Source organism: Diadema antillarum, unplaced genomic scaffold (genome assembly GCF_040938485.1).
Source record: "Diadema antillarum isolate AM-2024a unplaced genomic scaffold, OU_Dant_1.0 seq00000136_RagTag, whole genome shotgun sequence".
Classification (NCBI taxonomy): Eukaryota; Metazoa; Echinodermata; class Echinoidea; order Diadematoida; family Diadematidae; genus Diadema; species Diadema antillarum.
In genome coordinates this window covers 705606-726199 of record NW_027271213.1, presented here as the reverse complement: position 1 = coordinate 726199, position 20594 = coordinate 705606, and positions in this window count along the sequence as shown.

Genomic DNA, 20594 nt, shown 5'->3' with positions numbered 1-20594 from the left:
TACCGAGATTCCGCCCGATTGCCATGATTCAGTCTGATTCGAGCAGCTGGTACCGCGTATTATATCATTCAACTTCATAGTTCTTGCATCGAATCGTGGATATGACGTCTGTCGAGCAATCAGGAGGTCGTTGGTTCAAGTCCAACCGGAGTATGCCTGCCAGGGATTTTTTTCTTATCATGGTTACTGCTAAAACATTGAATAATCTGTGCTTATTTACGTACAAGTTGTAGGACAATTTTGTCAATCATTTGTAATACTGAATAATTGTTCGCCTTGGTAATTCATTACATTGTTTCGTTGACATATCAATGATATATTATTATGTTTGGCTATTATTGTACACTGTTTCTTTCACAAAGAATGAAGTGTATGTGGTGTTCTATCCAAAAATGAAAATGAATTTTAGCAGAATTGAATTAAATTAAATGCTCTTCTTCGGCATCTATACATGTCAAAATGGGCTACGTACATCACTTTGCACACTGGAGTGGACATGGTGGATATGTCACTTTGATTTTCTAGCTGACCTGAGTGCATTACTTTCTCATAATCAACCAAGAACCAGAACATGACTAAAATGACTTGGTCGTATACTGTCAGTGTGTATACTGTATAAAGATGATTTGACCAGTACGAATGTCTGTTCTGTTGTTGCTGTTCTGGGGGCTGTTGAGGATTAATGGCCTGACAGTTCAATTCTCTGATTATTAGCTTTGCTCTAGCACCGCACCAAGGAGGCATGCAATTGTGCCCTTCATCAATGATTTGCAACGCAATATGCAAGCCGCCTACATTGGTAGAGTCGTGAGAACCAAACGAATGTCCTTTTGCGTCAAACTAACGAATCACAGCGATCATGTTCATTAACTTTATCAAAATTGGAACATTAAAATTTGACATTTATAATGATCTGAATCTGAAGGCTTATTAAGTTTTTGTGTCTGTACGGCCTATGTATCATATTGAATTCTTGATCAATGAAAACACAAATAATGGCGTTCGGCACTGACCGACACAACGAAAAATGCAAGAAAAAAAGTATATCAGCAATGCAACATCGTTGGTTGTAGTACAGAAGTGCAGAAATTATACATTGAATATAGGGACAGATTTTACTCCACGTGGAGGAGACCTCTTGATGTGTTTGCTTGTTTTTCTGTAGTCATGTCTTTCATCAATCATGTCACGCATCACTTTGAGTATCCAGGACGGGTGACGAGACGAGATCTCGTTCGATAAATCCCGAAGCTCACATCCTTTGATTACCGAGGAGGGGGTGGATGATGCATGCTCGCTCGCTCGAAAACGCGGGCAGCAGCCGCGTGAACTCTATACCATGTATCGACCGTCGGTCACGCCGTCATTAAACATGGTTTGTTTCCTTACCCCTTGTTCCCTTGATCTGAGAGCAGGGAGACGGATCATCACATAAACATTCGAGAAAAAAAAATGAGAAAACATAACATTGGGCATTGATACATCGTATAACAACAAATCACGATTTTTCTTTTCTCTCTTTCCTTTTTTTTTTCCCGCGCTCATGGCATAATTGTGACTGTCGCCATGAGAAAAGACCCAGATTCGAGGTTGTGCTTACTACAGTTGACTCCTCATGACAGAGTGTTTGTTATTGAGATCGCGATATATATATGTCGACCAGAGACACCCCGAAGCACATTTTATATATTTCTCCTGTCTCTCTCGTCCACGTTCGCCGGTATTCCCTTTCAGTTTGACGACTGCCTGGCAATGAATGGCGCTGCCATGGACCCGTTCACACGAAGAAGTTAAGGCTCGTCGTCACGAAGGATTAGGTGACAGGACTAGGGGTATAAGAACGGAGACAAAGGTTCTGAATTTTTGCCCACATTGAAACCCCGTTTGGAAATGGCAGCTTGTTGTCGGGTGAATGAAAATTAACCTGCGATGTGATTAATTTTACCATTCTCCGGTGTGAAAAACGACAAAATTCGCCTTCTCTAATTCTTTATCAAGTACTCAGGTGTCCAGAATGAAATGAATATGGATGGACAACTATTCTATTTCAATCAACACTATTTCGGAGTTGCAGATATCTGAATAATGCTTCCTTATTCCTGCCGCACCCTCCAATAGCAAAAAAAAAAAGAATATGATATTAAACTGAATAGAATTTAAAGTTGTAAAGCTTATCTACAACAGTATATAGGTAAAAGAAAAATTCTAACGAAAATTTTACATGTCTATTTCAGAAAAGAAATATCATGCAGTATATATTCATTAATTACTGTTAACAAATCGAAAATTTCGTATTCATGAAAGCAAAGTTAAAAAAATAATGTTTGTCTGAATGTGTATTCTGAAACAGTGTAAGTCGACAGATTCGAATATTAGATTCAATTAACAAACAGAATTCCTTGTTTGATATGGCTGATATCTGATACGAGTACGTCCATTTATTCTTTAACCATATATACCATTTTATTGTCTGTTATTGTATACATCAGCCTGATTTTTTGTTATCTTCGTTTTCCCCCTTGTTTCTAGAAATTTGAAACTGCTTTAGATATGCCTATGCAAACATTTTATTTAAAAGGCCCGGTATTCTGCTCCGAAAAAGAAATGCAGTCAAATTTAATTGTATATTATATCATCCTTAAATTCTAGTATGAGATGGAACATGAACATTCGCGTTGTATTATCTTTGTAATATGTATATTTGAACGATAAACTTTGTATAGATCATATGTTCGTCGAATATTTTGTATGCTATGTAATTGCGGTATTGCTGAGGAATAGCTTTCAAGCGATGAGAGGTATCTCAGTGAAAAATGAAAATAATTTGAAATTGAAACTGAGAGTACACTTCCTTTCAAAAGGGCAGGACTGACGAAATCCGGCTGGTCGTGGTTGACAGCGCGTTTTGGGATTTGTTTTATTTATGTACCCATGACACTCTTGAACTTCTTAATGTAAGAAGGTGTTGATTTCACAGAGGTTTGAAATAGGTAACACTTTTATGATGACAGAATGCAATATCCGCGAATTCAATATTCTGAAACGTCTTTTGTGCATATACAGGATACGTTCTCTTATTAACATGGCATCATTAACATCTATTTAGTGATACAGTATGCTTAGAACATACATGATTATTCTTGCTAATTTTCCATTTTCAATTTGATAATGACTTTCTCAATATCCACCTATAAATTCTAGTTTGCACAGTGTTTATTTGGAGTCACTTTGATCTTATGACAGAACATCGAAATTTGTTCGGCCGATTCACAGAAAGGTGTTCTTGAAAATGGATAGCATTTTTTTATACAACAGTATACATTCGCGAACGTAAACGTGAATTATGATTTTTATTTTAGACATGACAAATTTACAGTTTTAATAACAGTGTTTGTTTTTTCCCCACATCTACGAATATGGACCATAAATCAGTCCGAATACTATTAAAGGTTTTGCCCGTGCTGTGATTCGGCTTAAAGACTTTCACTCCTACTTGAAATAATAGATCTATGTACTGTCAAAACTTATTTTACTAAGTTTGCTTTCTTGGACTCGCATCTAGTTTTCGGAGCGATGCTCAAGGAATTTTCTCGTAGAACCATAAAAGAGAGTAATCTTTTATTAAGTCTGTGAGACTGTTGAATAAACAGGAGAAACTTTTTTTTTCAGAAATTTTCTTGGACACGCGGTCGTATGAAGAGGTAATTCTTAATAGGGTATCATGGCTATGCAGCTGTTTTCTCTGAATAATTATTTCGTACACTGATGTTTTTTCGTCATTTTTTGAATTGGCTTAACGCCTGCATAACTACAGAAAGAGATGCAGCTTTAATTTGCAGTTTCCCAACTTTTGTGTCAGAAATAGAGCTCTTCATTATATACAACACGAGGTATCGTTTAATGAAATCTCATGGCTTACAATCAGATGGCAACGGTGACTAATATTTGGCACATTCAAATTCAAACACCAGCAGAGAGCTGTTATATCCATGATAGCGGACAGGAATATTTATGCCACCCTATATTACTCACAGAATTTATACTGCAACTTCTAAATATCAAACACTTCCGCGATTACGATTTGAGTAGTCACTCAATTAAACCAAGATTCTGCGAAATACGGCGTCATACAGCCTATGAATGACGATTAAAAAATGCTACTCAGTCGGAAATATAGGTCGTAAGATCATTCTTCTTATATATTTGATGATAAAGTTAGTTTGATTGGTGGGATATACTAACATGTTTATAAACGTTTCTTTGTGAATTGTTATTGGCTGTTGGAGGGCCCAGCAGTTTTGTTTTAGTGCATATTTGGCGTAAATGTTGGTATCAATTACATTTCAATCACCCAACTCCACAGAGTCAACTGAACACTGAAACTGAGTAACAAACCGAACCTAGCGCTGCGAATGTGTTTCTCTGTAGCTTTACTCTGTTATTTGAAAAATCTCTATTTCATGATAATCCTTTACATTCGGGCAATTTTCAACAAAACGAACTATTCCTCTCTCAATAGCTTTAAGAGGCTTCAAGAAAAAGTGACAAGTCAATAAATGGCGCCAAACTATGATCTTGTCGTGGCGGACTTTAATGAGAAATTCAATTCTATGATTAGATAGAGCAGTTTTTTGAAATACATTTTTTTTTCATCCACCTTTCTCTTTCCACTGGCAAAGTAAAACGTTGCCGTGTAATAGACTGCTTCCGAGCTTTCTAATGTCCATCTCCTTGATATAATAGATCTCGTAACAGCTTCCAAGAATGTGGTTGACAACATCAGTGATAACTCTGAAGCTGCAAGTAGAAGAGAACAACCCATATTTGGGTGCATTTGGTGAGTTGATCTATTTGCTGCACGAACTCTTTTGCGAAATCTTTTTTTTTGTTTGCAATGTCATGGGAATTATCATCAGGTGTTGGTGCTAACATGCTTTAGTTATACTCTCAGTAACAATTTACTTCTCAAGGTACACGCGCCGTACATGCGATTCCAATCCGCTTCTTCGACCTTTACTCGAGTAGAGAGCTATGGTTAATACTGACAACTGCGAAGAAAGTGTTCCTCAGCTAAAGTTGTGAGAGACTACCGCAGTGGAGGAGGGTCCTGCAGACAAGCATAACTGTGTTTTTCACTCTGGATGCCGAAACAAAATGGTCGTTTTCACGGTTTCGATGTATAGAACGGTGGCCTGGTGGCCCGGGGCCACTAAAAATTGGTGTCGGGCCACCAAATTCATCTTTTGGTGGACCGCTCGGACAACTAAGATTCAAAATGGATTGTTACTTTTACTTTTAATTCTTGCCACTACATATATTTTCGGGGCACTAAAATTTCAGATCTAAAGATTTTAGTGGCCCGAACGGGCCACCAGACCCCCCCCCCCCCCAAAAAAAAATAGTGTCGTATTTGTCATATCAATACATGATAATTATATACATATAATTATCTATTTCTTATTACTACATAAACTGTGAGAGGATGCAAAAGGTTGCTTTCGACAACAACTATATTACCGTTATATACATTACATCGGCCGTTTTTTTCCACCAGAAAGGTCGATATGCAGGACCTACACGCGTCCCAGAAAACATGATAACAAACAATGCATCTGATGTATTTGACGAGAGTGTGAACAGGGTAGCTTTCATCATCAGACCCAGATCGGCGATCAACGATCACCGACTTGGCAAACGGACGCGTCGCGGAAAGTATCGCGGTCACTACCCCGCGAGCTCTCCTGCGATAATTGAGTACCCTACGCTGCGTGGTGCCTGTGTCAATTGACGCATTCACCGACAGCCCCGTCGAGACGAAGAGTCGTCTGTAGCCGGAGGGTCGGGGGGGGGGGGGGAGATGGTTTGCAAGTTCATGAGTGAGAAAATAGAAAATAGTGTTGACTTTAGCGACTAACTGAATGTTCCCCTACTTATTCGATTTCCTCCGGTGAAAATATTTGATCAAAATGAAACTAAACACAAGAAATTCCCCACTGTACGACTCACCATAGATTAAAGTGATGATCTACGATTCTGGGGGTGACGATTCTAAATGGGAAGCAACTTCTTGTCCTGAGTTTCGCTGGCAAAGACCCTTTCCTTATACGCAAGTGCTGGTGGAAATGGTTGCATTGACCATGTTGACCCTGCATAATACGGCCAGAATATATCGTCCATATTTCATTATGACACTTATGGACTTCTTAATTTTTATTCATTTTTTATTGCCACCATTGTAAATAAGTAACAAATTTCTTCTTCATTATCACTACATGTACTATCTGACTCGACTTTTTCCAAATAGGATCAAAATTCAAGTTTTAGCTCTCCTTTTACCCTAAAACTGACTTAAACATACAGATAACCACCCCTTGACGTTATCAATGGGACTAAGGCGAAAAACGGAAGTTGATCATGAGCAGGTGTGCGCACATGATCTCTACGTCTTCCGGCCCCCACTCACATCCTGACCCATATAAAGCGGCAAAGTACTACCTAAGTAGTTGTGAAACAGCAATCCGCAAATCGCGACTAAAAGAAAAAAGACTAAGACATCAGCGCCTCCGTGTTTTGTTTGGGTTGCCGAGCCGTCGACCCAAGATCAAGTTCTAGTACCCAAATGCTCCCGGCGGTTAGAGCCATCGAAGAACCGGGGGAATCAGTCGTGCTGTGGGCTGCGCGAATTGATGAGCGGTGATAGCGACTCTTGCTAACGTCCGGTTGAACTTGTAGATGCGTGGATGCCACCGCAAGATTGATGAAAAGAACGTAGTCAATTTAAAAGAACATGATGTAGCGCAAAAAGTGATATAGGAGTTGGGATGCCAGGGCCCCGTCCAATTTTTACTTGAAATATTACAAACACAACCAAGAAAACAGTAAATCTTCTGCCCTTGTAACGCTCATCAGTCGAGAGGAATGAGTGGTGTCCATAGCTGCACTTGCCGACGGCGAGGCGAGGCAGTCGGCTCGGCGTCGCTACTCGGTTATGTTTGAGAAATGATGGTCCGGTGGCTATTTATTATATGCGCTATGCAATGATGACTGATGCTTTGTCCACGCGCATTCATGCGAGGCTGAGATACGGAAGCCGAGAAACGTCATCAACTTGATATCTTAACAAAATATTACTCACTTTGTGTTTGTTCTTGACTAATATGATCGCAGTCTTCATGATCCTGTAAAATTCATATCTACATAGACTTTCTTGCGCATTCAAAGTATAGTGAATATAAATAGGAACTATATTTCACTGTGTGAACATAAACACAACAAATGTTTTTTCTTAATATTTTCTTCTCTAAAATCATTGTTTGACATCACAGCATAATCAGGTAACAAGATGACTTTCAGCTTCATTTTTTTTTGCATCAACATGTAGCCCTGCATACAATCTAATAGAGACAATACTCAGGGTATGGTGATTGCATTCAACACATATAGGAAAAGTAGAAGAATGTGATGCTTAATCATCATTACATCAATCGGAGATATTACCTTTTTCCACCACACACATGTTATTTGACTTCATAGAAACATGACAATGCAAGGAATGCTGTACAAAAATACTAACCTGCTCGAGTGTACTTCGTGGTAACTGGGTTTATAAAAAAGTAAGGTAAATCCGTCCGAAGGTCAAAGGCGATGAACTTGAATTATTCCAATCCGACTCAAAAATGTGCGATAGAGATCAGTGTTTACACAGTCCGTTTATAGATGCAAAATGCTTCTTAAATCCGGCTGCCCTCGTGGCATTGGTGCGCATTGAATATCTTCGAACCAGAAATGGCACAAATTACCGCAGCTGAATCCCGTGGTTTTCGGGGAAAAAATTATATGTTTGCTTTTGAAGCCTTGGGCGTGCGTTGCATACCACCGTATGCCACAGTGTCAATCCGTGGATATTCCACTAGCCTGCCCATCAACGCGAGACGGCCTGAAATCACAGTCCAGATCATTGCCTTTTGTGTAAGTGTTTTCTCTATTTAGGCTACCAGGGAAAACATTCCTTTTGTAGTCGACCCGCAATAAGGTAGACACCTCTTTAGGGGGCCTTTGTTTTCCTGTTCTGAGAAGCTCTTTTGAATTGGCAGCGGAGAAGGATGGTAAGGATTTAGGCAGATTTGCGCTATTGTTTATCAACTGAGTGGTTTCTGGCGATTCTGAAAGAAGCAGACGCGAGCAAGGCTCCGCGACGCCAGCTTGAAGTCACTGGACCGGGTCCGGGGGACAGAACGGCATGTCGGGCTGAAATATAGGCCAGGGGCTGGATGGATGGCATGAAAGACATTGTAAAGTTGTAAAAAGGTATCCGGATTCTAGCGTGGGATTGGAGAGATGAGCCCGGTGCGAGGTTAATGTCAACTGGATCTGACGAAGTCCCACCCACACTTGTCTAGAGCAGCGAGGGTGGGTTTCTTGGATGGCTTTTTGCGAAAGAAAATGGATACGGTTTGATTTCGGGAAAGAATAAAATGAACGCATCACTGGTTCAGAAGAGTTAAGAGTAAACAAAGACGATATCATTATAGTAACGGTATACTTTGCTACAAGTGAAATGAGAACTACTTTAAAAAGAGGTTAATGGCTAGACATAAATGACTGCATATATAATTCTAATAAGGGAATTGAAGAAGACTAATAAGTAAAATTAAATATCTGCAGCAGACAAACAGGAAATCAAGATGATTAACATAGTGGGGAGACTAGTCAATCTGGATACGTCCATCAGTAATAATTATGGTCACCTTAAAAAAAAGATCAGAGCCTTAGGATCATAATTCATCTTTACATTACATAACGTTGACTTAAAAGATTGCATGAAAAACGTAAGACTTTAATGATTTAATGAAAGCGACCACAAAATAAATGACAGATACATGTATTAAAACAGGAGACTATTTAACAATTACACTTGATTTCAGTGAGATGATTTGTTACAGGACGGTAGTGCTGAAGTCAAAGCTGGAACTCCATGCATTCACAGATTCACTGAATGTTTAAACACAAAATAATATCATTGTGAGTAACGTAGGCCCACTAGTAATCAATTTCATACATCTTAAGAATTTGTAACATTTGCTGAATCGTTAATGGTTGCAAAAGACCGAAACATCAAATGTTTATTTTCTTTTAATATCAAGCGTTTGCTCAGCGGCTCCGACCATCCATTATGTTTGTTGTCTTAGCCATCAACTTTTTTTTTTAAATTTCTACACTACGTTTTTAGGTTTATATATTTCTTCTTTCTTCTCTTGTTGTTGTTGCTATACGACAGCAACTTTGCATAAGGATTTGTCCGGGATGTTTGTCTATATAGGGCTATAGCTAGGTTTCTGTTCCTATACCTCATGTAATTAAATTTTGAAATTCCGCTTTTTATGTAAAATGTATTTCACTTATAAATGTAATTTGTTGTTGTGTTTTCAAGAAAGAAGAGAGAAAAAAAAATGGGGCCCTATAAAACAAATGATTTGCCCCAATGATACTATCATGTTTAGGGGAATGCACCCTACAAGCATTCTTTCCCATTTTCAGCATTTTCGTAAACTCAAAATGCTTTGCAAACTTATAAATGTCGTTTATTGTACATTTTAATGTTAATGAATATTACATCCACTTATTTTCTGTAAAAATCCATATTCATACGTGTCTGTTGGAGAGGAAAAATTCAAAAAAAAAACCCAATAACAACAACAACAAGTCAACGTTGATGTATCACAAAAGAAATTCACAAAAGGAACCAAAGAAAGATTAGTATAATTGACTCATAACTTCCTGTGGATGTAAATCTATGATTTTGTTTTGAATGTTTTTTTTAAGCTGCCCCGATTAGAAGAATGCACTCGATTTTCATAATATTTGATATGAACTTACAGCAAAACAACAACAAAAGCAAGAAAAAAAACAGAGCATTGTACAACCCAACTTGGATGCACCGAAACAATCACAGGTAACCAATTCGTACAGATGAGTGCATTTGATCAATCGTCGATTCCCTACATTATTTTTATCAAATGTTTATTGTGTCCAGTTTGGAAAATTTATTTTTCTCTTTCATGACAATGAGGAACCTATACGGCAAACCGAATCCTATGGAAAATTCGTTAAAACAACAACAACAACAACAACAACAACAACAAGACAAACAAACAAACAAAATCAGAAGCAAAGCGCATTATGCGTTATGATTGACGTTTCACCGACATTATGCTTCAAACCAACTGCCACAGATAAAGAGTAAAAGAAAAAAAGTCAGCTGCTTAATAACCCGGAACAGACGCATTTGAATCCTTTCAAATGCATTCACGTTGTGCGATTTCTATTCCGGCATTCGTTATTGCTATCGCTTTTCAATTTTCATGATAGCCGACAATACCGTCAGTGGTTCCGCTATTCTTGTCGGGGTTTGTTGTTGTTGTTGTTGTTGTTGTTGTTGTTGTTGTTGTTGTTGTTGTTGTTGTTGTTGTTGTTGTTGTGATCGAGCGACGGGAGCATTGATCCACCGTTTGTCTGTAAAGCGCTGTGATAATAAATCATGGATTTAATTTTAGTATAAGTGATGTTTAATGAATTGGGGCCTCGTAGAACTTCTCATTACAGAGTAGCAGTCAGTATCTTTTCAAAATTCCAAATTGCAAACGTACTATAATTTGCCATTTTATCTTGGTAGCATTATTACAAATGATACCATAAATTGTGACGGTAACTTTATTTGTCTAATTACTCAAGGTTCATTAAAAGTATTCCTAGCGCATTACATTACACTGAGAAAAAAAAAGCACTACTTCGACTTGTGCTCACTCTAGCAATCATTTACCAAAACGGAAAAAAAAATGTTAATAATCTGCATTTCATTTTGTCTTCGATCATTTGAAATCGGTAACATGACGCAAAATGGGTACAGGAATTCATTACCAAAGGTAAAAACATATTTCCCCCGATTATCTGAGTAGTTACATTGAGACGATGATAAGCTCGAAATCAGTATGGGACGCCAAATGTTGCATCGTCTCTTTCGTCACGTAATGGCAATTTTGTGACGAATTTCTTCTCTCTTTTTGACAAGTAGTGACAACGTCAATTTTTTCGTTGACGAAATTGTATTTACATTGATGGAGCTGTTATTTCGCTAACAAATTGTCTTTTCGTGACGGAATTGTCATTTCGTCGACGAAATTGACGTCACTTGTCAACGGAAAAACAATTTTGTCATGAAATTGTAATTTCGTGACGAAAGAAACCATGCGACACTTGGAAATGACATAAAATGACATGAAATGACTTGAAATTGTTATAATCTGAAAGAGTATTATACACAATAGTGGCAGTGGGCACTGTTGTAACATTATGTAAAATGAAATAAAGTTATAACGTCTTTGCCGCGCAAGTCTCATTGAATTATCTATCATATCTGCCTTCTGTCCCGTCTGCAAATTGTAAAAAGATCTCCGGGGTATATCCTTTGCATTAAATCATTGAATAACTTAGCAGTAACAACTTCAAGAAGGGGACGGTATTTATCAATTCTGTGACCAAAGCTGTAATCTCTGTGATACTTATCATGAATTACAGCAGAAACTACAGGCCTGCAAGATGATTACTGATTCGTCCATTGCGCCTCATTAATTTGCATTGTTGATTGGTAGCGATGCCAATGTTTCGTGAAAAAACTTTGTCATGAAACATAGAACTTTTGGAAATCTTATAGCTCTCCCACCTCTTTCCCCTATATTATGATGAAACTTTCCCTTTGTGTGTGTGTGTGTGTGTGTGTGTGTGTGTGTGTGTGTGCATTCACTCCCTCGTAGGAAGTGTCACTTTGATCAGAGAGTGGAGAATCTTTTGGACACAAACTAACTTTTTTGTAACAATCACCAAACGATTGGAATATTTGCTTTTGTTTGTTTGTTCATTTGTTTCCGTCCGTCTGAGAAGATGGCTGAATTAGCTGCACTAGCTGTTCTTCTACGGGGTCCATTTGGATGTGAGGCGGAACCACGTCACCGATATATACACCTTATTACCCTTTGCGATGAATGAATGAATCAGGATCTTATCGTCATGAGTTGTTACTCTCTCACATCATTATTAGAGAATTATGGGACATCCATTATGTCCTATCGGAGAGAAAGCGATTGTTGATAATAATGATTCTTGTTTTTCGTCTTGTTTTTCTATTCTTTTTTTTTTAATTTGGTTCATGAACCCAAATATTAAAGGTCTTATACGGGAGAGACATCATTGACAAGACGAATCACAGAAAAAAAAAGACATTTACAGTTGGCTGCGTCGTTAATGTTTGTTCGCCCTGGCGCCATTGGTAACGTTACTCAAATTAGTGCGCGACACTTTTTGAAAATAATGAAAGTTTGATGGGAGGCTCCGCTATGCAAATTGGGCCAGAACAAAACCCCAAGTGAAGGTTTCGTGTCTGACTTCTCGTTTCGTGTCGCTGTTGTTGCTCTTTTTAAACGTCATTGTTGTTACTGTTCATCAACTGTTCTTGGACAGTTGTCATTGTGTATTTTTTTTCTTTGACCGATATTGTGTTAGTCCCCTTGTGAGGAGACTCGGGGAAAATGATCGTGGATAACACACACACACACACGCACACACACACACACAAACAAACAAAAAAAGAAGCAAAGATGGATTAAAAAGAAACAACAAAACAATGAGACGACGTGATTGTGGGCTCACAGCAAGAGACGCGCCGTCGCACGGGCGGACTGCGGACCGGTGGCACCACTCATTACACACGGTAGTGGGGATCAGACTGTGGGCTTTCCTTGCCGGCGCACGCCCCGCGTCTGACGTGTCTGATGAGCGGTGAAGACACAGTTCTCCTCTACTTTTTTTTCCCCTGTCTCCTTTTCAGCTTGTTGCCACCTCAAATATCCACTCGACGCTGTCTGTCAAATGTCAACATGTCCGATTAACGCCCGATTAACGAGACGCCCATTGTGAGATCAAATAGGGCGTGGAGATCCATCATGTTTGTCAAGACCCCCAGTCAGCCAGTGGACGTAAGTTAGAGTCGTGGCGTGGAAAAGGCGGCTACAAAAGTCACAAAGAGACAGAGTAGCCCCGAAAAAAAGAAAGAAGAAAGAAACAGCATAAGGAGGGAGAGGGAGATGATGACCACGTATAAACTGACAAACTTTTCGAACTATAAAAGCAGAGACTCTTCTGTATAATTGACATAGTTGCTATAACGCGTGTGATCGATGAATGAAAGTAAACGAGCTGATGATAATAAAGACTGCGTTTTACAGTTACCATTCTTCCCCGCGATGTCTGTGATCACAAAGTAAGGCGCCACTCCAAAGTCGACGGTGGTGGCGGCACAGAAATGTGCTGTGAGGATTGGCACCCACGACAGCTATACGCTTGTTTGTTTGTTTGTTTGTTTGTTTTCAGTCGTTCCTTTTGACAAGGCATGTATTGAAACACTGATTGAGAGAGGGAGAGTGAGAGAAGCGGGAGAGAAAGAGGGGTGGGGTGGAAAAGAGAGGGGGAGAGATTGAGGGGATAAAGAAGCTTAGGGAATAAAAATAATATTCGAAATTAGTTCTTCTTCCTTTCGTCTTGTAATTATTGCCACCACAATTTTCTTCAGCATCATCATTGCTATCATCATCACCTTAAAGATCCTGTTTACCTTTGGGAACAGTGATTTAAATAATGTTCAAGATATCACATTTGATGCATATGTGTAGGTCTGTTGTATCACAAAACATCCTACCATATGATACTTTTCAATAAGACCTAGAATATAAGGAGATATCAGTATTTTTCTCAAAAACAATAACTGTAAACAGTTTAGTCTGAAAACGTTTTTATTATAACTGTTGTTCTTGTTTTGTGTATTTAACAATACTTAACATCGATAATCGAATTCAAATTTTTACAGTGGTTGTTTCTTTCCCTAACTCACATTTTAGAACTATTTTAAAGCACTAATGCTAGGTTATTGTTTCATCTGCAAAATGGTAAATTATGCCTTTAAAGTTGCCAAGATACGAATCAAGCTCAGTTTACTTCAATACCCCTCTAAAATATGAATCAGCCACATCTTGTGCTTAACAACATTTTCAGGTCATGTACATGGTATATATTACCATCTACTTCACTATTGTCACATACATGCAAATTAGCTCATTATGCTAATAATGATATTTAAGACACCTAAATCATTTAGAATTGGTATTTGGTGTCATGAATCGATTTCTCGTTATAGAAATAACCCCTTAAAAAGTAAAATTTCCCATGTTTTCAGGCTTTCTCTATTAAAATTAGCAATATATTACATATTTTACATATGCTAACTACGTAATTATGCTAATAAGGCTAATAAAAAAAAATTGCCCAAGGTGGCCAAGGTGGCAACGAAGCTAATAACTTTAACACCCTTGAAGAACACGATTTTTTTAAATTGTACTTAACAACTTTTCCAGGTTACGTACATGGTCTATAACACCGTATACTGGTCTAAGTAGTGAAAGAAGTAAAGACGAGTTCCGAATTTTCAAAATTTGTTTTGACGTTGTCCTTTTCTTTCTCTCTGCGCCAGTCTACAGAGTCAACTTCTAACTAATCAGTTACTTTTTTTCTCTTTTTTTTCAATGAATCATTGTAAATTGAAAAGGACACTTTCTTCTCTCTGAGAGAAAAGAGAAGGGAGAAAGCAGGCAAGTGATTGAATTTCTATCATTTATTTCATGATGCCGATGGAATAGTACGCATCGTTTTGTTTTTGTTTTGTTTTGCTTTGTTTTATTTTCTTCATTGGCAACTTGCATAGATGTAATTATGTCATACACACACACACACGCACACAGAGAGAGAGGCACGCACACAGACATATACAGTGTATTATTATAGTAGTTCTTTGTTGCGTTTTGAAGCGTTTATTTCCAGCTCATCATTGTTCCACTGTGTGTGTGGACGTGTATGTGCACCAGTATGCATATCACGTATCCATTCATACACAAACAGACAAACATCCATGTTTCAATTCAAACACCACAATGTAGCCAAAATACAACGTAACAGGAAGTTCGCATTTTTTTTCCGGGTGTCCTTACTGGTTTGATATACGGCATTCCAATGTTATTCCAGAGTTCTTTTAGTCACCTGTGGTTACTTGCATTTAAAACCACGCAAATTTGATGTAAATGGTCCATAGAACATTTTCTCATTCAAGTTTGGAAGTCCCATATCCTGTCTACAGTGATAGCCCCGCCCCTCTGCAAGAAAAATAAACAGATTTCAAAGGGCAAGTGAAGGGTGGTCCTATGAAGATGGGAACTCTGAAACTTCTTTGCAGCGACGTCATGGATGAGATCAGAAACGTTGGAGAAGACTGACAAATAGACAAAAAAAAAATACCCATAACACTGGTTCTTAAAAACGAGTTTGTTTTGTTTTCATGAATGTACCTATGTAAGTGCACAAAACAGTGAATTACCTGTAAAGTATATGTATATAATTATAACTATAAAGATAGGGAGATAGATAGATAGATACATGAATATGTTGTATGCGTGATGTTTGATGTATCATCATTATTTCTTATATTGATGGTCTGTCATGTTTTGTACTGTTTTGAAGTACAGAAATGAATTCGAATGCAAACTTCAAAAACTTTTTTTCGTCAATAACAAAAATGCGAGATTCCATTCGTTCAAATCACTATTGCATCAGGAAGGAGGATTGTTGAACTTAGACGTAAAATGTGTTGTTGTGAGCAAATAATTGATTCAAAATGATTACAGCAACAGAGCTCCAGTTGTGTCATTTAAGATTTGAAAAATTTAGCAGAGGAAAGATCGGATATTGAATAAAAATGAATTACTTGTATTCTGAAAAATACAGTTATATAGTGTTTGATAATAATGTATCACGGTGCAGCATTCTCACGGTGCAGTTGCTAAATCGGGGGAAAACTGCCACCGATTTAGAACTTAAAGACGTTTTCCGATATGAACAAGCGGGGGCACGCCACAAGTTCGAGACCCATTAATCATACAGCCCACGAGTTATACAGTCCACGAGTAATACAGCCCATGAGTTCGACGCTAAGCAAATAAGGCCCACGAGACCGAACTAGTGAGCTGTTTTACCTATTAGTGTCGAACTCATGGGCCATATGACTCGTGGACTGTATGACTCATGGACCTTTTTTTTTCAATGTCGAACTCGTGGGCTGTATGACTCGTGGGTATCGGTCTAGTGAGATGACCCCGTACAAACTATGATGATCCAAACTCAAGTCGTGAATATGATTTTATGAATACATTGTATTTGATACATTCATTAACGTACCAACATTTTCGTTCCATGGGGGCTTTCCCTTACACGTGATGCTTGCTCATTTAGATCTAGTGATATAACTGCTTTCAAAGACTTGTCAGTCGCCAGAAATGTCTCTACCCATAAATCACTGTTATTACAAACCACACATACGCTATCAAGTACCCAGCTAAAACCCATAGATATTTTCTTGGTGTGCGTGATGTAATGCATGAATTGATGCATAATCTTGTTTTGGAAGAAACGGAAATAACACAGCACGGTTCACGTCACTTGGACCAGTTTAAATCACCAATCCTCGCTTACCTCTGCTATACTTACACATCTGAGAATGTCAGAATTTAGAGTATCAGATTATTCTAGTTATCTGTTCCGAAGTGTGCGCTTGAATTGCGTCAAATATATTTTCAAGATTAAGTGTACCTTCCATGTTAAAGTTGACCTTAACAAATAGAGTAAAATTAGACGAACAAGAAGGACGAGACCAATCTGCATGCATAACATTATCACATTATCGCATTATATTTTGTCTGCGTATGTAGTTGCTCCGAAAATCACTTTAAAAGAAAACATACATGCGAAATTTCATGATTTTCTTAGTAATTCGAACCAATTTTGACGAAGTATTTTGTCCCTGATGGCATTTTGCAGTTTGATTTTATCCATCTCCCAAAGCCAGCTTAAGCATGATGTATCTAAAGGCCTTGTACATAATCATAGAGATTTAGTCCTCAGTACATCAATATCAGAAACATTCACAGTGCACACAGTCTAAAAGTAAGAACTTTCTTTTCTTTTGTAAATTGATATTGTGTCCAAAAAAAGTAATGCTTTTCAGAAATGGTATGATATTGATGCAAAGTCTGTCATCTCTGTCAACGCATGAATTTGTATTGTAGGCTCTATAATGATTACTTACATTGTATGACAACCCCTTTTATGCTTTGTTTTAGGGGCTTGGATTGTTGGCAAATCCAAGTTTTTAGTCACAGTTCGACCTCGATTATCGGGCCATGTCAGGACCGGCGCTCATCCAGATATGGGAGACACAATAGCTGCCGTCCAAGCTGCCGTCCCAGTGCACCGGCAGCTAGGCAGGTAGCGTACCCCGCAACGATGGTGTAATCTATGATAGCCTGCGCAAAATTGTAGTCCCTTCTTCACAAAAATAAAGTATATCTTTATGTGAAAATCATACATGTTTTACCTCATTAGATATTGATAAACCTATCATGCACATCTTATGAAATTATTGAAGGCTAGATCCATGAAAAGATGTTAAAGTCACTGTTTTTTCTCAATTTTTGGATGAAAAAAACAAGTCCTTCACTGCGTGAATGCTTCCGGATAATAGAGATTTCCAGATAAAAGGAGGCCGGATAATCGAGGTCGAACTGTACATGACTGTTATTTCAGTATACAACCAGGCTGAGTGTGCAGTTTAGTTTATCCTTTGTGTGCTCCATGAATGCCGATTGGCACTGAAATCTGCACACCGTGACACCGTCCAAAGTCCCCAACACGAAAAGGGCGAGGTAATAATTTAAAGAAATAACATATTGCATAATAAGTATGACTGTGTAACAGATTTGAAGGGTGTTGTTTGTGTTCATTGTGCTTGTCATTGAAATATGTAATTGTGATGCGAGATGTGTTTGTATTGTAATGATTATTTTGGTACAATGTAATGTCAATGGAAAAAATATCCATGTCTGACATATAGACCAATAAAGATAACTAAATACTGAATGACTGCCACTGGAGGTAAGCTCACAGTAGAGGGAGCGCTTGACAACCATATACAAGTAATGTTATTCTTTCCCTTTCCTTGCCCATGCTATAGAAGCCTGTGGCTTTCGGCGCAAAGATTTTAGAGGATGGTTCTACCAAATGAGAATAAAGTAAGTCTTTCCTTAACGTTGCCCATCCCCATAACTTATCCTTTATGGAGAAAGTTTGTGAGTGTGTGTTTGTGTTTTCAAGACTGGTAAGAATATTAGAGGTAGCCATAATACTGTAGTGATTATTTTTATACAACTGCTGTCGAAGAAGAGTGAAACCCAAATGTGTATGCAGATTTGGGGAATGCAGCAATGTTATTTTAAAACATCAGCGAAGTTGTAAAGGAAAATCGGAGAATCCAGTGAAAAGTTATTTGTAAGTTTCGGTGCTGCCATCGCTGGGTGAGAAGAATCAGTACATGTAGGCCTAATTACATTATGTGACATCAGGTATTGACAACGATTTAAAGGATGTAAGTCAATATAAAAAGATAAACACATTTTCACTTTTCTAGAATAATGAAAGAGATCTTGATTTACTTCTGTTAGAAAAAGTGGGTGAATAATGCTACCTTCAATACAATCATGTCACTAACAAATCGAGTGAATGTGCACTTTTCATAGAAATGACATTTTGTTGAATTTTCTTTTTATCTTCTTACCCGGTATAGTGGTGGCACCGAAACTTCAAAGAACCACAACTTTTGAATGGATAATGTCCGATATTCCTCAAACTTTGCTGATGTGTTCTACTAGTATTGCTGCATTCACTCAATCAACATGTATAATTTGGGTTTCATTCCCCTTTAATTGTTCTCAGTTCAACATTTATTATTAGTGCGTAAGAATGGCAAAGTTAAAATCCAGGATTTTATTTGATTCTACAATTTACTTTTTTTTTATATTTCGCATGTTTTAATTCCTCTACAAAACTGCTTATCCATATATCGATTCAAAATACTTTATTGCCACACGAAAAGCAGTGTTTATTCAAGAAAGTGGGATTTATCATTCTATGCAGTTTTCATTAATTAGGTCACACAATAGCGTTGTTTTAACCGAATTTCATTATAATCGAAGATGATTAAAAGGCAAGCAGTAACAGACACCATTTTGAAATCCATTTCATTGATGTAAGGTTACCTTTAAGGTAACTGATGTAAGTGATTCTAGATGTCGTTTATTTAAAATGAGACGTGACATAATACGGTCAATACGGGAAGAAATATGCAGTATGCAGATGTCAATAGCGAAGTGTATATTTGCCATAATATTCATTAATCAAATTGTTACAAGACACAACGAGTATCCCGGCCTTATAAATATATTCGTCAGAGCCTGAACTGGCGGAAAAGCGGAAAAGCATTTAGCGGAGATTCGAGGAATGTCCTCATTTTCTACTTTTTCCCCCTCTGAAATGAAACACATACAATTGTGGGAACAAATTCCACTTCCAGACTTGTTTTCACCGAAATCGGGAAGAATTGGCGCCTCGGCTTGTTGCAACCTTCAAGCTAATGCCGAGAAAAATCTCTCGGGATTGATGGCCCTTACAAGCATGGACCTTCACCAAATTGTTCACCCTCTTCTTTTCTGCTACCCCCCCCCCACCTCCACACAGACACACATACACAGTCATACTCGTACAAACGCAATACACACAATCGCGCCTAAACAAACACAAACACAGGTTAAGACAGTACTTTATAATGCATATACCTAAATTCCTGTTACATTTTCTAGAGCTATTCCTCTAAACTCAAGCACAATATGACACTCACTCCAGTTATAAGAGCAGTTTGTTAGAGTAAACAATCCCCTATTATAGTCAAGGATACTCCTTGCAAAACATCTTACTTAGTGGGGCAGTGGGACGCCAATCAATGACAATCATTGAATACTCACCGGTCTTCTTATCGATGTTTCTGTACTTAATCCTCAGTACATGCACACATTTCATTTCATCTCCCTTTTCTTTTTTATATGCTTTGTATTTTCTTTTGTATTTTCTCTTTTTTCCCTCTATGTTTCGGTCATTTGTTGTACCCGTGCTCCTTAATCTTTACGCTCCATTTTAAGTGGGACGTACTCTCGACAGGCTTGCCTTTACGTAGGTTCCATCATATTTCTTTAGCATTCATTCTCAGATTCCAACTTTCATAAATCGACCACTATGTTCTATTTGTTATGTTTACAACACTCTAACGCCGCCTAGCTGGATATCATGTAGGCCTATCATTTCATTTTGCAATGGTGGCTGGATATCATGTATTATTCAGTTTTGTTATATTTGATGTATTTTTCATCGAGAAATATGAAAATAAATTGAAATTGAATTGAATAATACTGATCAACTCCCCCCCCCCCCCCCCCCCCTGCGATTGTAAGGTTACTCCATAACTCTGCAAGCTGAAAGTAATGGGTTTCACAAGTGAGGTATCGATCACAGAGAAATTGGAGAATCGATTACCAAGCAGCGAGTGCAAGTAGTGTATT